At 48.1% G+C, this 14651-nt stretch overlaps 23 non-coding genes across 23 annotated transcripts; all 23 read left to right on the top strand.

Moving 5' to 3' along the window:
- The first annotated feature begins 237 nt into the window (after positions 1-237).
- Positions 238-310, top strand: Trnar-ccu (transfer RNA arginine (anticodon CCU)). Its single transcript has one exon. It is a non-coding gene; the product is annotated as a tRNA-Arg (tRNA).
- A 502-nt stretch (positions 311-812) lies between these two features.
- Positions 813-885, top strand: Trnar-ccu (transfer RNA arginine (anticodon CCU)). Its single transcript has one exon. It is a non-coding gene; the product is annotated as a tRNA-Arg (tRNA).
- Positions 886-1387: 502 nt separating this feature from the next.
- On the top strand, positions 1388-1460 carry Trnar-ccu (transfer RNA arginine (anticodon CCU)). Its single transcript has one exon. It is a non-coding gene; the product is annotated as a tRNA-Arg (tRNA).
- Positions 1461-1962: 502 nt separating this feature from the next.
- Positions 1963-2035, top strand: Trnar-ccu (transfer RNA arginine (anticodon CCU)). The gene has a single exon. It is a non-coding gene; the product is annotated as a tRNA-Arg (tRNA).
- A 502-nt stretch (positions 2036-2537) lies between these two features.
- Positions 2538-2610, top strand: Trnar-ccu (transfer RNA arginine (anticodon CCU)). The gene has a single exon. It is a non-coding gene; the product is annotated as a tRNA-Arg (tRNA).
- Positions 2611-3112: 502 nt separating this feature from the next.
- Positions 3113-3185, top strand: Trnar-ccu (transfer RNA arginine (anticodon CCU)). Its single transcript has one exon. It is a non-coding gene; the product is annotated as a tRNA-Arg (tRNA).
- Positions 3186-3687: 502 nt separating this feature from the next.
- On the top strand, positions 3688-3760 carry Trnar-ccu (transfer RNA arginine (anticodon CCU)). The gene has a single exon. It is a non-coding gene; the product is annotated as a tRNA-Arg (tRNA).
- Positions 3761-4262: 502 nt separating this feature from the next.
- On the top strand, positions 4263-4335 carry Trnar-ccu (transfer RNA arginine (anticodon CCU)). The gene has a single exon. It is a non-coding gene; the product is annotated as a tRNA-Arg (tRNA).
- A 502-nt stretch (positions 4336-4837) lies between these two features.
- Positions 4838-4910, top strand: Trnar-ccu (transfer RNA arginine (anticodon CCU)). Its single transcript has one exon. It is a non-coding gene; the product is annotated as a tRNA-Arg (tRNA).
- Positions 4911-5412: 502 nt separating this feature from the next.
- Trnar-ccu (transfer RNA arginine (anticodon CCU)) lies at positions 5413-5485 on the top strand. The gene has a single exon. It is a non-coding gene; the product is annotated as a tRNA-Arg (tRNA).
- A 502-nt stretch (positions 5486-5987) lies between these two features.
- Trnar-ccu (transfer RNA arginine (anticodon CCU)) lies at positions 5988-6060 on the top strand. The gene has a single exon. It is a non-coding gene; the product is annotated as a tRNA-Arg (tRNA).
- A 502-nt stretch (positions 6061-6562) lies between these two features.
- Positions 6563-6635, top strand: Trnar-ccu (transfer RNA arginine (anticodon CCU)). The gene has a single exon. It is a non-coding gene; the product is annotated as a tRNA-Arg (tRNA).
- A 493-nt stretch (positions 6636-7128) lies between these two features.
- Positions 7129-7201, top strand: Trnar-ccu (transfer RNA arginine (anticodon CCU)). The gene has a single exon. It is a non-coding gene; the product is annotated as a tRNA-Arg (tRNA).
- Positions 7202-7703: 502 nt separating this feature from the next.
- Trnar-ccu (transfer RNA arginine (anticodon CCU)) lies at positions 7704-7776 on the top strand. The gene has a single exon. It is a non-coding gene; the product is annotated as a tRNA-Arg (tRNA).
- A 502-nt stretch (positions 7777-8278) lies between these two features.
- Trnar-ccu (transfer RNA arginine (anticodon CCU)) lies at positions 8279-8351 on the top strand. Its single transcript has one exon. It is a non-coding gene; the product is annotated as a tRNA-Arg (tRNA).
- Positions 8352-8853: 502 nt separating this feature from the next.
- On the top strand, positions 8854-8926 carry Trnar-ccu (transfer RNA arginine (anticodon CCU)). Its single transcript has one exon. It is a non-coding gene; the product is annotated as a tRNA-Arg (tRNA).
- Positions 8927-9428: 502 nt separating this feature from the next.
- Positions 9429-9501, top strand: Trnar-ccu (transfer RNA arginine (anticodon CCU)). The gene has a single exon. It is a non-coding gene; the product is annotated as a tRNA-Arg (tRNA).
- Positions 9502-10003: 502 nt separating this feature from the next.
- On the top strand, positions 10004-10076 carry Trnar-ccu (transfer RNA arginine (anticodon CCU)). The gene has a single exon. It is a non-coding gene; the product is annotated as a tRNA-Arg (tRNA).
- A 493-nt stretch (positions 10077-10569) lies between these two features.
- On the top strand, positions 10570-10642 carry Trnar-ccu (transfer RNA arginine (anticodon CCU)). The gene has a single exon. It is a non-coding gene; the product is annotated as a tRNA-Arg (tRNA).
- A 502-nt stretch (positions 10643-11144) lies between these two features.
- Positions 11145-11217, top strand: Trnar-ccu (transfer RNA arginine (anticodon CCU)). The gene has a single exon. It is a non-coding gene; the product is annotated as a tRNA-Arg (tRNA).
- Positions 11218-11719: 502 nt separating this feature from the next.
- Trnar-ccu (transfer RNA arginine (anticodon CCU)) lies at positions 11720-11792 on the top strand. The gene has a single exon. It is a non-coding gene; the product is annotated as a tRNA-Arg (tRNA).
- Positions 11793-12294: 502 nt separating this feature from the next.
- Trnar-ccu (transfer RNA arginine (anticodon CCU)) lies at positions 12295-12367 on the top strand. The gene has a single exon. It is a non-coding gene; the product is annotated as a tRNA-Arg (tRNA).
- Positions 12368-12869: 502 nt separating this feature from the next.
- On the top strand, positions 12870-12942 carry Trnar-ccu (transfer RNA arginine (anticodon CCU)). The gene has a single exon. It is a non-coding gene; the product is annotated as a tRNA-Arg (tRNA).
- The last annotated feature ends 1709 nt before the right edge of the window (positions 12943-14651 follow it).

Here is a 14651-nt window from a genome sequence, read left to right as displayed (position 1 = left end):
TTAACTCTCTTGTGTGCAGGACTTGGAGTTCAGAAAGGGAATAGCCTAAGACGGCAGGTATAAGAATTGCCAGCAGAAAGTAGGTGCCTGGACTTCGATATGTCTGAGTATGTACAGGCACACAGGAAAGGCTCATGCGACGTCCTGACTCTCTGCACACGTAGAGTAGCGCATCAGGAAGGGTACACTTGGCAAGTGTTGATTTGAGTGAGCACCCCGCCAGCTTAACGCCAGTCAGCCTCTGTGGCCTAATGGATAAGGCATCGGTCTCCTAAACCGGGGATTGTGGGTTCGAGTCCCACCAGAGGTACACGTTTTACTCACTGGGGCAAAATCACTCTCACCACATACAGGTGTAATAGTTGTGAAAGTTGGCGTTTCTGAGTGCTTACAGGTATCACAGGTATGACGACGATATGAAAATACGCACTTACTGACAACCTGAAACGAAACGACGGCCATTATCAATCGACCTGTTAGCTGCGGAAGTGTTTCAAAGCGTGATGGCGCTGTGAGAGGAAACGCTATTTTAAAATTACTTGTTGGTAAACAGTATGACCCATATGAATTGTCACTTAACTCTCTTGTGTGCAGGACTTGGAGTTCAGAAAGGGAATAGCCTAAGACGGCAGGTATAAGAATTGCCAGCAGAAAGTAGGTGCCTGGACTTCGATATGTCTGAGTATGTACAGGCACACAGGAAAGGCTCATGCGACGTCCTGACTCTCTGCACACGTAGAGTAGCGCATCAGGAAGGGTACACTTGGCAAGTGTTGATTTGAGTGAGCACCCCGCCAGCTTAACGCCAGTCAGCCTCTGTGGCCTAATGGATAAGGCATCGGTCTCCTAAACCGGGGATTGTGGGTTCGAGTCCCACCAGAGGTACACGTTTTACTCACTGGGGCAAAATCACTCTCACCACATACAGGTGTAATAGTTGTGAAAGTTGGCGTTTCTGAGTGCTTACAGGTATCACAGGTATGACGACGATATGAAAATACGCACTTACTGACAACCTGAAACGAAACGACGGCCATTATCAATCGACCTGTTAGCTGCGGAAGTGTTTCAAAGCGTGATGGCGCTGTGAGAGGAAACGCTATTTTAAAATTACTTGTTGGTAAACAGTATGACCCATATGAATTGTCACTTAACTCTCTTGTGTGCAGGACTTGGAGTTCAGAAAGGGAATAGCCTAAGACGGCAGGTATAAGAATTGCCAGCAGAAAGTAGGTGCCTGGACTTCGATATGTCTGAGTATGTACAGGCACACAGGAAAGGCTCATGCGACGTCCTGACTCTCTGCACACGTAGAGTAGCGCATCAGGAAGGGTACACTTGGCAAGTGTTGATTTGAGTGAGCACCCCGCCAGCTTAACGCCAGTCAGCCTCTGTGGCCTCATGGATAAGGCATCGGTCTCCTAAACCGGGGATTGTGGGTTCGAGTCCCACCAGAGGTACACGTTTTACTCACTGGGGCAAAATCACTCTCACCACATACAGGTGTAATAGTTGTGAAAGTTGGCGTTTCTGAGTGCTTACAGGTATCACAGGTATGACGACGATATGAAAATACGCACTTACTGACAACCTGAAACGAAACGACGGCCATTATCAATCGACCTGTTAGCTGCGGAAGTGTTTCAAAGCGTGATGGCGCTGTGAGAGGAAACGCTATTTTAAAATTACTTGTTGGTAAACAGTATGACCCATATGAATTGTCACTTAACTCTCTTGTGTGCAGGACTTGGAGTTCAGAAAGGGAATAGCCTAAGACGGCAGGTATAAGAATTGCCAGCAGAAAGTAGGTGCCTGGACTTCGATATGTCTGAGTATGTACAGGCACACAGGAAAGGCTCATGCGACGTCCTGACTCTCTGCACACGTAGAGTAGCGCATCAGGAAGGGTACACTTGGCAAGTGTTGATTTGAGTGAGCACCCCGCCAGCTTAACGCCAGTCAGCCTCTGTGGCCTAATGGATAAGGCATCGGTCTCCTAAACCGGGGATTGTGGGTTCGAGTCCCACCAGAGGTACACGTTTTACTCACTGGGGAAAAATCACTCTCACCACATACACGTGTAATAGTTGTGAAAGTTGGCGTTTCTGAGTGCTTACAGGTATCACAGGTATGACGACGATATGAAAATACGCACTTACTGACAACCTGAAACGAAACGACGGCCATTATCAATCGACCTGTTAGCTGCGGAAGTGTTTCAAAGCGTGATGGCGCTGTGAGAGGAAACGCTATTTTAAAATTACTTGTTGGTAAACAGTATGACCCATATGAATTGTCACTTAACTCTCTTGTGTGCAGGACTTGGAGTTCAGAAAGGGAATAGCCTAAGACGGCAGGTATAAGAATTGCCAGCAGAAAGTAGGTGCCTGGACTTCGATATGTCTGAGTATGTACAGGCACACAGGAAAGGCTCATGCGACGTCCTGACTCTCTGCACACGTAGAGTAGCGCATCAGGAAGGGTACACTTGGCAAGTGTTGATTTGAGTGAGCACCCCGCCAGCTTAACGCCAGTCAGCCTCTGTGGCCTAATGGATAAGGCATCGGTCTCCTAAACCGGGGATTGTGGGTTCGAGTCCCACCAGAGGTACACGTTTTACTCACTGGGGCAAAATCACTCTCACCACATACAGGTGTAATAGTTGTGAAAGTTGGCGTTTCTGAGTGCTTACAGGTATCACAGGTATGACGACGATATGAAAATACGCACTTACTGACAACCTGAAACGAAACGACGGCCATTATCAATCGACCTGTTAGCTGCGGAAGTGTTTCAAAGCGTGATGGCGCTGTGAGAGGAAACGCTATTTTAAAATTACTTGTTGGTAAACAGTATGACCCATATGAATTGTCACTTAACTCTCTTGTGTGCAGGACTTGGAGTTCAGAAAGGGAATAGCCTAAGACGGCAGGTATAAGAATTGCCAGCAGAAAGTAGGTGCCTGGACTTCGATATGTCTGAGTATGTACAGGCACACAGGAAAGGCTCATGCGACGTCCTGACTCTCTGCACACGTAGAGTAGCGCATCAGGAAGGGTACACTTGGCAAGTGTTGATTTGAGTGAGCACCCCGCCAGCTTAACGCCAGTCAGCCTCTGTGGCCTAATGGATAAGGCATCGGTCTCCTAAACCGGGGATTGTGGGTTCGAGTCCCACCAGAGGTACACGTTTTACTCACTGGGGCAAAATCACTCTCACCACATACAGGTGTAATAGTTGTGAAAGTTGGCGTTTCTGAGTGCTTACAGGTATCACAGGTATGACGACGATATGAAAATACGCACTTACTGACAACCTGAAACGAAACGACGGCCATTATCAATCGACCTGTTAGCTGCGGAAGTGTTTCAAAGCGTGATGGCGCTGTGAGAGGAAACGCTATTTTAAAATTACTTGTTGGTAAACAGTATGACCCATATGAATTGTCACTTAACTCTCTTGTGTGCAGGACTTGGAGTTCAGAAAGGGAATAGCCTAAGACGGCAGGTATAAGAATTGCCAGCAGAAAGTAGGTGCCTGGACTTCGATATGTCTGAGTATGTACAGGCACACAGGAAAGGCTCATGCGACGTCCTGACTCTCTGCACACGTAGAGTAGCGCATCAGGAAGGGTACACTTGGCAAGTGTTGATTTGAGTGAGCACCCCGCCAGCTTAACGCCAGTCAGCCTCTGTGGCCTAATGGATAAGGCATCGGTCTCCTAAACCGGGGATTGTGGGTTCGAGTCCCACCAGAGGTACACGTTTTACTCACTGGGGCAAAATCACTCTCACCACATACAGGTGTAATAGTTGTGAAAGTTGGCGTTTCTGAGTGCTTACAGGTATCACAGGTATGACGACGATATGAAAATACGCACTTACTGACAACCTGAAACGAAACGACGGCCATTATCAATCGACCTGTTAGCTGCGGAAGTGTTTCAAAGCATGATGGCGCTGTGAGAGGAAACGCTATTTTAAAATTACTTGTTGGTAAACAGTATGACCCATATGAAATGTCACTTAACTCTCTTGTGTGCAGGACTTGGAGTTCAGAAAGGGAATAGCCTAAGACGGCAGGTATAAGAATTGCCAGCAGAAAGTAGGTGCCTGGACTTCGATATGTCTGAGTATGTACAGGCACACAGGAAAGGCTCATGCGACGTCCTGACTCTCTGCACACGTAGAGTAGCGCATCAGGAAGGGTACACTTGGCAAGTGTTGATTTGAGTGAGCACCCCGCCAGCTTAACGCCAGTCAGCCTCTGTGGCCTAATGGATAAGGCATCGGTCTCCTAAACCGGGGATTGTGGGTTCGAGTCCCACCAGAGGTACACGTTTTACTCACTGGGGCAAAATCACTCTCACCACATACAGGTGTAATAGTTGTGAAAGTTGGCGTTTCTGAGTGCTTACAGGTATCACAGGTATGACGACGATATGAAAATACGCACTTACTGACAACCTGAAACGAAACGACGGCCATTATCAATCGACCTGTTAGCTGCGGAAGTGTTTCAAAGCGTGATGGCGCTGTGAGAGGAAACGCTATTTTAAAATTACTTGTTGGTAAACAGTATGACCCATATGAATTGTCACTTAACTCTCTTGTGTGCAGGACTTGGAGTTCAGAAAGGGAATAGCCTAAGACGGCAGGTATAAGAATTGCCAGCAGAAAGTAGGTGCCTGGACTTCGATATGTCTGAGTATGTACAGGCACACAGGAAAGGCTCATGCGACGTCCTGACTCTCTGCACACGTAGAGTAGCGCATCAGGAAGGGTACACTTGGCAAGTGTTGATTTGAGTGAGCACCCCGCCAGCTTAACGCCAGTCAGCCTCTGTGGCCTAATGGATAAGGCATCGGTCTCCTAAACCGGGGATTGTGGGTTCGAGTCCCACCAGAGGTACACGTTTTACTCACTGGGGCAAAATCACTCTCACCACATACAGGTGTAATAGTTGTGAAAGTTGGCGTTTCTGAGTGCTTACAGGTATCACAGGTATGACGACGATATGAAAATACGCACTTACTGACAACCTGAAACGAAACGACGGCCATTATCAATCGACCTGTTAGCTGCGGAAGTGTTTCAAAGCGTGATGGCGCTGTGAGAGGAAACGCTATTTTAAAATTACTTGTTGGTAAACAGTATGACCCATATGAATTGTCACTTAACTCTCTTGTGTGCAGGACTTGGAGTTCAGAAAGGGAATAGCCTAAGACGGCAGGTATAAGAATTGCCAGCAGAAAGTAGGTGCCTGGACTTCGATATGTCTGAGTATGTACAGGCACACAGGAAAGGCTCATGCGACGTCCTGACTCTCTGCACACGTAGAGTAGCGCATCAGGAAGGGTACACTTGGCAAGTGTTGATTTGAGTGAGCACCCCGCCAGCTTAACGCCAGTCAGCCTCTGTGGCCTAATGGATAAGGCATCGGTCTCCTAAACTGGGGATTGTGGGTTCGAGTCCCACCAGAGGTACACATTTTACTCACTGGGGCAAAATCACTCTCACCACATACAGGTGTAATAGTTGTGAAAGTTGGCGTTTCTGAGTGCTTACAGGTATCACAGGTATGACGACGATATGAAAATACGCACTTACTGACAACCTGAAACGAAACGACGGCCATTATCAATCGACCTGTTAGCTGCGGAAGTGTTTCAAAGCGTGATGGCGCTGTGAGAGGAAACGCTATTTTAAAATTACTTGTTGGTAAACAGTATGACCCATATGAATTGTCACTTAACTCTCTTGTGTGCAGGACTTGGAGTTCAGAAAGGGAATAGCCTAAGACGGCAGGTATAAGAATTGCCAGCAGAAAGTAGGTGCCTGGACTTCGATATGTCTGAGTATGTACAGGCACACAGGAAAGGCTCATGCGACGTCCTGACTCTCTGCACACGTAGAGTAGCGCATCAGGAAGGGTACACTTGGCAAGTGTTGATTTGAGTGAGCACCCCGCCAGCTTAACGCCAGTCAGCCTCTGTGGCCTAATGGATAAGGCATCGGTCTCCTAAACCGGGGATTGTGGGTTCGAGTCCCACCAGAGGTACACGTTTTACTCACTGGGGCAAAATCACTCTCACCACATACAGGTGTAATAGTTGTGAAAGTTGGCGTTTCTGAGTGCTTACAGGTATCACAGGTATGACGACGATATGAAAATACGCACTTACTGACAACCTGAAACGAAACGACGGCCATTATCAATCGACCTGTTAGCTGCGGAAGTGTTTCAAAGCATGATGGCGCTGTGAGAAGAAACGCTATTTTAAAATTACTTGTTGGTAAACAGTATGACCCATATGAATTGTCACTTAACTCTCTTGTGTGCAGGACTTGGAGTTCAGAAAGGGAATAGCCTAAGACGGCAGGTATAAGAATTGCCAGCAGAAAGTAGGTGCCTGGACTTCGATATGTCTGAGTATGTACAGGCACACAGGAAAGGCTCATGCGACGTCCTGACTCTCTGCACACGTAGAGTAGCGCATCAGGAAGGGTACACTTGGCAAGTGTTGATTTGAGTGAGCACCCCGCCAGCTTAACGCCAGTCAGCCTCTGTGGCCTAATGGATAAGGCATCGGTCTCCTAAACCGGGGATTGTGGGTTCGAGTCCCACCAGAGGTACACGTTTTACTCACTGGGGCAAAATCACTCTCACCACATACAGGTGTAATAGTTGTGAAAGTTCGCGTTTCTGAGTGCTCACAGGTATGACGACGATATGAAAATACGCACTTACTGACAACCTGAAACGAAACGACGGCCATTATCAATCGACCTGTTAGCTGCGGAAGTGTTTCAAAGCATGATGGCGCTGTGAGAGGAAACGCTATTTTAAAATTACTTGTTGGTAAACAGTATGACCCATATGAATTGTCACTTAACTCTCTTGTGTGCAGGACTTGGAGTTCAGAAAGGGAATAGCCTAAGACGGCAGGTATAAGAATTGCCAGCAGAAAGTAGGTGCCTGGACTTCGATGTGTCTGAGTATGTACAGGCACACAGGAAAGGCTCATGCGACGTCCTGACTCTCTGCACACGTAGAGTAGCGCATCAGGAAGGGTACACTTGGCAAGTGTTGATTTGAGTGAGCACCCCGCCAGCTTAACGCCAGTCAGCCTCTGTGGCCTAATGGATAAGGCATCGGTCTCCTAAACCGGGGATTGTGGGTTCGAGTCCCACCAGAGGTACACGTTTTACTCACTGGGGCAAAATCACTCTCACCACATACAGGTGTAATAGTTGTGAAAGTTGGCGTTTCTGAGTGCTTACAGGTATCACAGGTATGACGACGATATGAAAATACGCACTTACTGACAACCTGAAACGAAACGACGGCCATTATCAATCGACCTGTTAGCTGCGGAAGTGTTTCAAAGCGTGATGGCGCTGTGAGAGGAAACGCTATTTTAAAATTACTTGTTGGTAAACAGTATGACCCATATGAATTGTCACTTAACTCTCTTGTGTGCAGGACTTGGAGTTCAGAAAGGGAATAGCCTAAGACGGCAGGTATAAGAATTGCCAGCAGAAAGTAGGTGCCTGGACTTCGATATGTCTGAGTATGTACAGGCACACAGGAAAGGCTCATGCGACGTCCTGACTCTCTGCACACGTAGAGTAGCGCATCAGGAAGGGTACACTTGGCAAGTGTTGATTTGAGTGAGCACCCCGCCAGCTTAACGCCAGTCAGCCTCTGTGGCCTAATGGATAAGGCATCGGTCTCCTAAACCGGGGATTGTGGGTTCGAGTCCCACCAGAGGTACACGTTTTACTCACTGGGGCAAAATCACTCTCACCACATACAGGTGTAATAGTTGTGAAAGTTGGCGTTTCTGAGTGCTTACAGGTATCACAGGTATGACGACGATATGAAAATACGCACTTACTGACAACCTGAAACGAAACGACGGCCATTATCAATCGACCTGTTAGCTGCGGAAGTGTTTCAAAGCGTGATGGCGCTGTGAGAGGAAACGCTATTTTAAAATTACTTGTTGGTAAACAGTATGACCCATATGAATTGTCACTTAACTCTCTTGTGTGCAGGACTTGGAGTTCAGAAAGGGAATAGCCTAAGACGGCAGGTATAAGAATTGCCAGCAGAAAGTAGGTGCCTGGACTTCGATATGTCTGAGTATGTACAGGCACACAGGAAAGGCTCATGCGACGTCCTGACTCTCTGCACACGTAGAGTAGCGCATCAGGAAGGGTACACTTGGCAAGTGTTGATTTGAGTGAGCACCCCGCCAGCTTAACGCCAGTCAGCCTCTGTGGCCTAATGGATGAGGCATCGGTCTCCTGAACCGGGGATTGTGGGTTCGAGTCCCACCAGAGGTACACGTTTTACTCACTGGGGCAAAATCACTCTCACCACATACAGGTGTAATAGTTGTGAAAGTTGGCGTTTCTGAGTGCTTACAGGTATCACAGGTATGACGACGATATGAAAATACGCACTTACTGACAACCTGAAACGAAACGACGGCCATTATCAATCGACCTGTTAGCTGCGGAAGTGTTTCAAAGCGTGATGGCGCTGTGAGAGGAAACGCTATTTTAAAATTACTTGTTGGTAAACAGTATGACCCATATGAATTGTCACTTAACTCTCTTGTGTGCAGGACTTGGAGTTCAGAAAGGGAATAGCCTAAGACGGCAGGTATAAGAATTGCCAGCAGAAAGTAGGTGCCTGGACTTCGATATGTCTGAGTATGTACAGGCACACAGGAAAGGCTCATGCGACGTCCTGACTCTCTGCACACGTAGAGTAGCGCATCAGGAAGGGTACACTTGGCAAGTGTTGATTTGAGTGAGCACCCCGCCAGCTTAACGCCAGTCAGCCTCTGTGGCCTAATGGATAAGGCATCGGTCTCCTAAACTGGGGATTGTGGGTTCGAGTCCCACCAGAGGTACACGTTTTACTCACTGGGGCAAAATCACTCTCACCACATACAGGTGTAATAGTTGTGAAAGTTGGCGTTTCTGAGTGCTTACAGGTATCACAGGTATGACGACGATATGAAAATACGCACTTACTGACAACCTGAAACGAAACGACGGCCATTATCAATCGACCTGTTAGCTGCGGAAGTGTTTCAAAGCGTGATGGCGCTGTGAGAGGAAACGCTATTTTAAAATTACTTGTTGGTAAACAGTATGACCCATATGAATTGTCACTTAACTCTCTTGTGTGCAGGACTTGGAGTTCAGAAAGGGAATAGCCTAAGACGGCAGGTATAAGAATTGCCAGCAGAAAGTAGGTGCCTGGACTTCGATATGTCTGAGTATGTACAGGCACACAGGAAAGGCTCATGCGACGTCCTGACTCTCTGCACACGTAGAGTAGCGCATCAGGAAGGGTACACTTGGCAAGTGTTGATTTGAGTGAGCACCCCGCCAGCTTAACGCCAGTCAGCCTCTGTGGCCTAATGGATAAGGCATCGGTCTCCTAAACCGGGGATTGTGGGTTCGAGTCCCACCAGAGGTACACGTTTTACTCACTGGGGCAAAATCACTCTCACCACATACAGGTGTAATAGTTGTGAAAGTTGGCGTTTCTGAGTGCTTACAGGTATCACAGGTATGACGACGATATGAAAATACGCACTTACTGACAACCTGAAACGAAACGACGGCCATTATCAATCGACCTGTTAGCTGCGGAAGTGTTTCAAAGCATGATGGCGCTGTGAGAGGAAACGCTATTTTAAAATTACTTGTTGGTAAACAGTATGACCCATATGAATTGTCACTTAACTCTCTTGTGTGCAGGACTTGGAGTTCAGAAAGGGAATAGCCTAAGACGGCAGGTATAAGAATTGCCAGCAGAAAGTAGGTGCCTGGACTTCGATATGTCTGAGTATGTACAGGCACACAGGAAAGGCTCATGCGACGTCCTGACTCTGTGCACACGTAGAGTAGCGCATCAGGAAGGGTACACTTGGCAAGTGTTGATTTGAGTGAGCACCCCGCCAGCTTAACGCCAGTCAGCCTCTGTGGCCTAATGGATAAGGCATCGGTCTCCTAAACCGGGGATTGTGGGTTCGAGTCCCACCAGAGGTACACGTTTTACTCACTGGGGCAAAATCACTCTCACCACATACAGGTGTAATAGTTGTGAAAGTTCGCGTTTCTGAGTGCTCACAGGTATGACGACGATATGAAAATACGCACTTACTGACAACCTGAAACGAAACGACGGCCATTATCAATCGACCTGTTAGCTGCGGAAGTGTTTCAAAGCATGATGGCGCTGTGAGAGGAAACGCTATTTTAAAATTACTTGTTGGTAAACAGTATGACCCATATGAATTGTCACTTAACTCTCTTGTGTGCAGGACTTGGAGTTCAGAAAGGGAATAGCCTAAGACGGCAGGTATAAGAATTGCCAGCAGAAAGTAGGTGCCTGGACTTCGATATGTCTGAGTATGTACAGGCACACAGGAAAGGCTCATGCGACGTCCTGACTCTCTGCACACGTAGAGTAGCGCATCAGGAAGGGTACACTTGGCAAGTGTTGATTTGAGTGAGCACCCCGCCAGCTTAACGCCAGTCAGCCTCTGTGGCCTAATGGATAAGGCATCGGTCTCCTAAACCGGGGATTGTGGGTTCGAGTCCCACCAGAGGTACACGTTTTACTCACTGGGGCAAAATCACTCTCACCACATACAGGTGTAATAGTTGTGAAAGTTGGCGTTTCTGAGTGCTTACAGGTATCACAGGTATGACGACGATATGAAAAAACGCACTTACTGACAACCTGAAACGAAACGACGGCCATTATCAATCGACCTGTTAGCTGCGGAAGTGTTTCAAAGCGTGATGGCGCTGTGAGAGGAAACGCTATTTTAAAATTACTTGTTGGTAAACAGTATGACCCATATGAATTGTCACTTAACTCTCTTGTGTGCAGGACTTGGAGTTCAGAAAGGGAATAGCCTAAGACGGCAGGTATAAGAATTGCCAGCAGAAAGTAGGTGCCTGGACTTCGATGTGTCTGAGTATGTACAGGCACACAGGAAAGGCTCATGCGACGTCCTGACTCTCTGCACACGTAGAGTAGCGCATCAGGAAGGGTACACTTGGCAAGTGTTGATTTGAGTGAGCACCCCGCCAGCTTAACGCCAGTCAGCCTCTGTGGCCTAATGGATAAGGCATCGGTCTCCTAAACCGGGGATTGTGGGTTCGAGTCCCACCAGAGGTACACGTTTTACTCACTGGGGCAAAATCACTCTCACCACATACAGGTGTAATAGTTGTGAAAGTTGGCGTTTCTGAGTGCTTACAGGTATCACAGGTATGACGACGATATGAAAATACGCACTTACTGACAACCTGAAACGAAACGACGGCCATTATCAATCGACCTGTTAGCTGCGGAAGTGTTTCAAAGCGTGATGGCGCTGTGAGAGGAAACGCTATTTTAAAATTACTTGTTGGTAAACAGTATGACCCATATGAATTGTCACTTAACTCTCTTGTGTGCAGGACTTGGAGTTCAGAAAGGGAATAGCCTAAGACGGCAGGTATAAGAATTGCCAGCAGAAAGTAGGTGCCTGGACTTCGATATGTCTGAGTATGTACAGGCACACAGGAAAGGCTCATGCGACGTCCTGACTCTCTGCACACGTAGAGTAGCGCATCAGGAAGGGTACACTTGGCAAGTGTTGATTTGAGTGAGCACCCCGCCAGCTTAACGCCAGTCAGCCTCTGTGGCCAAATGGATAAGGCATCGGTCTCCTAAACCGGGGATTGTGGGTTCGAGTCCCACCAGAGGTACACGTTTTACTCACTGGGGCAAAATCACTCTCACCACATACAGGTGTAATAGTTGTGAAAGTTGGCGTTTCTGAGTGCTTACAGGTATCACAGGTATGACGACGATATGAAAATACGCACTTACTGACAACCTGAAACGAAACGACGGCCATTATCAATCGACCTGTTAGCTGCGGAAGTGTTTCAAAGCGTGATGGCGCTGTGAGAGGAAACGCTATTTTAAAATTACTTGTTGGTAAACAGTATGACCCATATGAATTGTCACTTAACTCTCTTGTGTGCAGGACTTGGAGTTCAGATAGGGAATACCCTAAGACGGCAGGTATAAGAATTGCCAGCAGAAAGTAGGTGCCTGGACTTCGATATGTCTGAGTATGTACAGGCACACAGGAAAGGCTCATGCGAAGTCCTGACTCTCTGCACACGTAGAGTAGCGCATCAGGAAGGGTACACTTGGCAAGTGTTGATTTGAGTGAGCACCCCGCCAGCTTAACGCCAGTCAGCCTCTGTGGCCTAATGGATAAGGCATCGGTCTCCTAAACCGGGGATTGTGGGTTCGAGTCCCACCAGAGGTACACGTTTTACACACTGGGGCAAAATCACTCTCACCACATACAGGTGTAATAGTTGTGAAAGTTGGCGTTTCTGAGTGCTTACAGGTATCACAGGTATGACGACGATATGAAAATACGCACTTACTGACAACCTGAAACGAAACGACGGCCATTATCAATCGACCTGTTAGCTGCGGAAGTGTTTCAAAGCGTGATGGCGCTGTGAGAGGAAACGCTATTTTAAAATTACTTGTTGGTAAACAGTATGACCCATATGAATTGTCACTTAACTCTCTTGTGTGCAGGACTTGGAGTTCAGAAAGGGAATAGCCTAAGACGGCAGGTATAAGAATTGCCAGCAGAAAGTAGGTGCCTGGACTTCGATATGTCTGAGTATGTACAGGCACACAGGAAAGGCTCATGCGACGTCCTGACTCTCTGCACACGTAGAGTAGCGCATCAGGAAGGGTACACTTGGCAAGTGTTGATTTGAGTGAGCACCCCGCCAGCTTAACGCCAGTCAGCCTCTGTGGCCAAATGGATAAGGCATCGGTCTCCTAAACCGGGGATTGTGGGTTCGAGTCCCACCAGAGGTACACGTTTTACTCACTGGGGCAAAATCACTCTCACCACATACAGGTGTAATAGTTGTGAAAGTTGGCGTTTCTGAGTGCTTACAGGTATCACAGGTATGACGACGATATGAAAATACGCACTTACTGACAACCTGAAACGAAACGACGGCCATTATCAATCGACCTGTTAGCTGCGGAAGTGTTTCAAAGCGTGATGGCGCTGTGAGAGGAAACGCTATTTTAAAATTACTTGTTGGTAAACAGTATGACCCATATGAATTGTCACTTAACTCTCTTGTGTGCAGGACTTGGAGTTCAGAAAGGCTCTGAGCACTCTGCGACTTAACTTCTGAGGTCATCAGTCGCCTAGAACTTAGAACTAATTAAACCTAACTATCCTAAGGACATCACACACATCCATGCCCGAGACAGGATTCGAACCTGCGACCGTAGCGGCCGCTCGGCTCCAGACTGTAGCGCCTAGAGCCGCACGGCCACTCCGGCCGGCAGTTCAGAAAGGGAATAGCCTAAGACGGCAGGTATAAGAATTGCCAGCAGAAAGTAGGTGCCTGGACTTCGATATGTCTGAGTATGTACAGGCACACAGGAAAGGCTCATGCGACGTCCTGACTCTCTGCACACGTAGAGTAGCGCATCAGGAAGGGTACACTTGGCAAGTGTTGATTTGAGTGAGCACCCCGCCAGCTTAACGCCAGTCAGCCTCTGTGGCCTAATGGAAGTTGGCCTTTGGCTGTGCTGCGGTGAGGACGCGCTGTTTGTGTTCCTGCCGCGGAGCGAGCGCTCGTGTTGTTTACATAGTATTCGGCCGTTTCGCGCGTGCCGTACTCAGCATATAGATCACTATGGCGCACCAATACAGAAAATCGACGCTCAAATTTACGTTCCGCAACGAATTTGCACGGCCTAAAGCACTCGAAGTCGAACGATTTCTACGAGAAGAAGTTAAAATCCCGGCGAGCGACATTCTCGGCATTCACTTGTCCATTGTGAGTAGTATCGTATATGTCAAGATCATCAACGACGCAACATGTGAACGGATCCTTCGGGACACGAAACAGGGCCTCCGTTTCTGCCATGCTGATGGCAATGTGGGGACTGTGCACGTCGATTATTCTGGCATGGGACTTCGCACGATCAGAATTTTCGAACTTCCTTTCGAACTACCGGCGGAGGACGTCGTGACAGCGCTGCGCCCCTACGGCACGGTCCATGATCATATTGCGGAAAAATGGACGCAATTCCAGACATATCCTGTGCTGAACGGCGTCCGCCATGTCCGAATCGAACTTAAACGACATGTACCTTCATATCTGACTATCGGTGGCTGCCGTGCCATCGTCATCTACGATGGGCAACCGAAGACCTGCTCTGGTTGTGGGAAGGAGGGACACCTCAGATCAGAATGTATGCAACGTCGAATCACGCAACTGCCGCCGGCTGAAGCGGACCCGCCATCGCAGCCGACGCTGCTTCCTGTGACTTATGCAGCAGCCCTCACGACAGCTACCACTTCACCACGACAGCCGACATCCACTGCTGTGTCGCGGCTCCATGCTCCAATACAGGGCGATGATGCCACAACCGTTCCACAAGCTACGGATTCAACTCCGATGCCGCCGCCTCCGTCGACGGATAACAACATACAGGAAGATAGCATGGCCGTCGATTCGCTTCTTGTGCCTACGGCTGCCTTTGTGCCGGAACGTCGT

The sequence above is a fragment of the Schistocerca cancellata genome, chromosome 1 (genome assembly GCF_023864275.1).
Source record: "Schistocerca cancellata isolate TAMUIC-IGC-003103 chromosome 1, iqSchCanc2.1, whole genome shotgun sequence".
Taxonomy (NCBI): Eukaryota; Metazoa; Arthropoda; class Insecta; order Orthoptera; family Acrididae; genus Schistocerca; species Schistocerca cancellata.
This window is presented reverse-complemented; position numbering and strand designations above follow the sequence as displayed.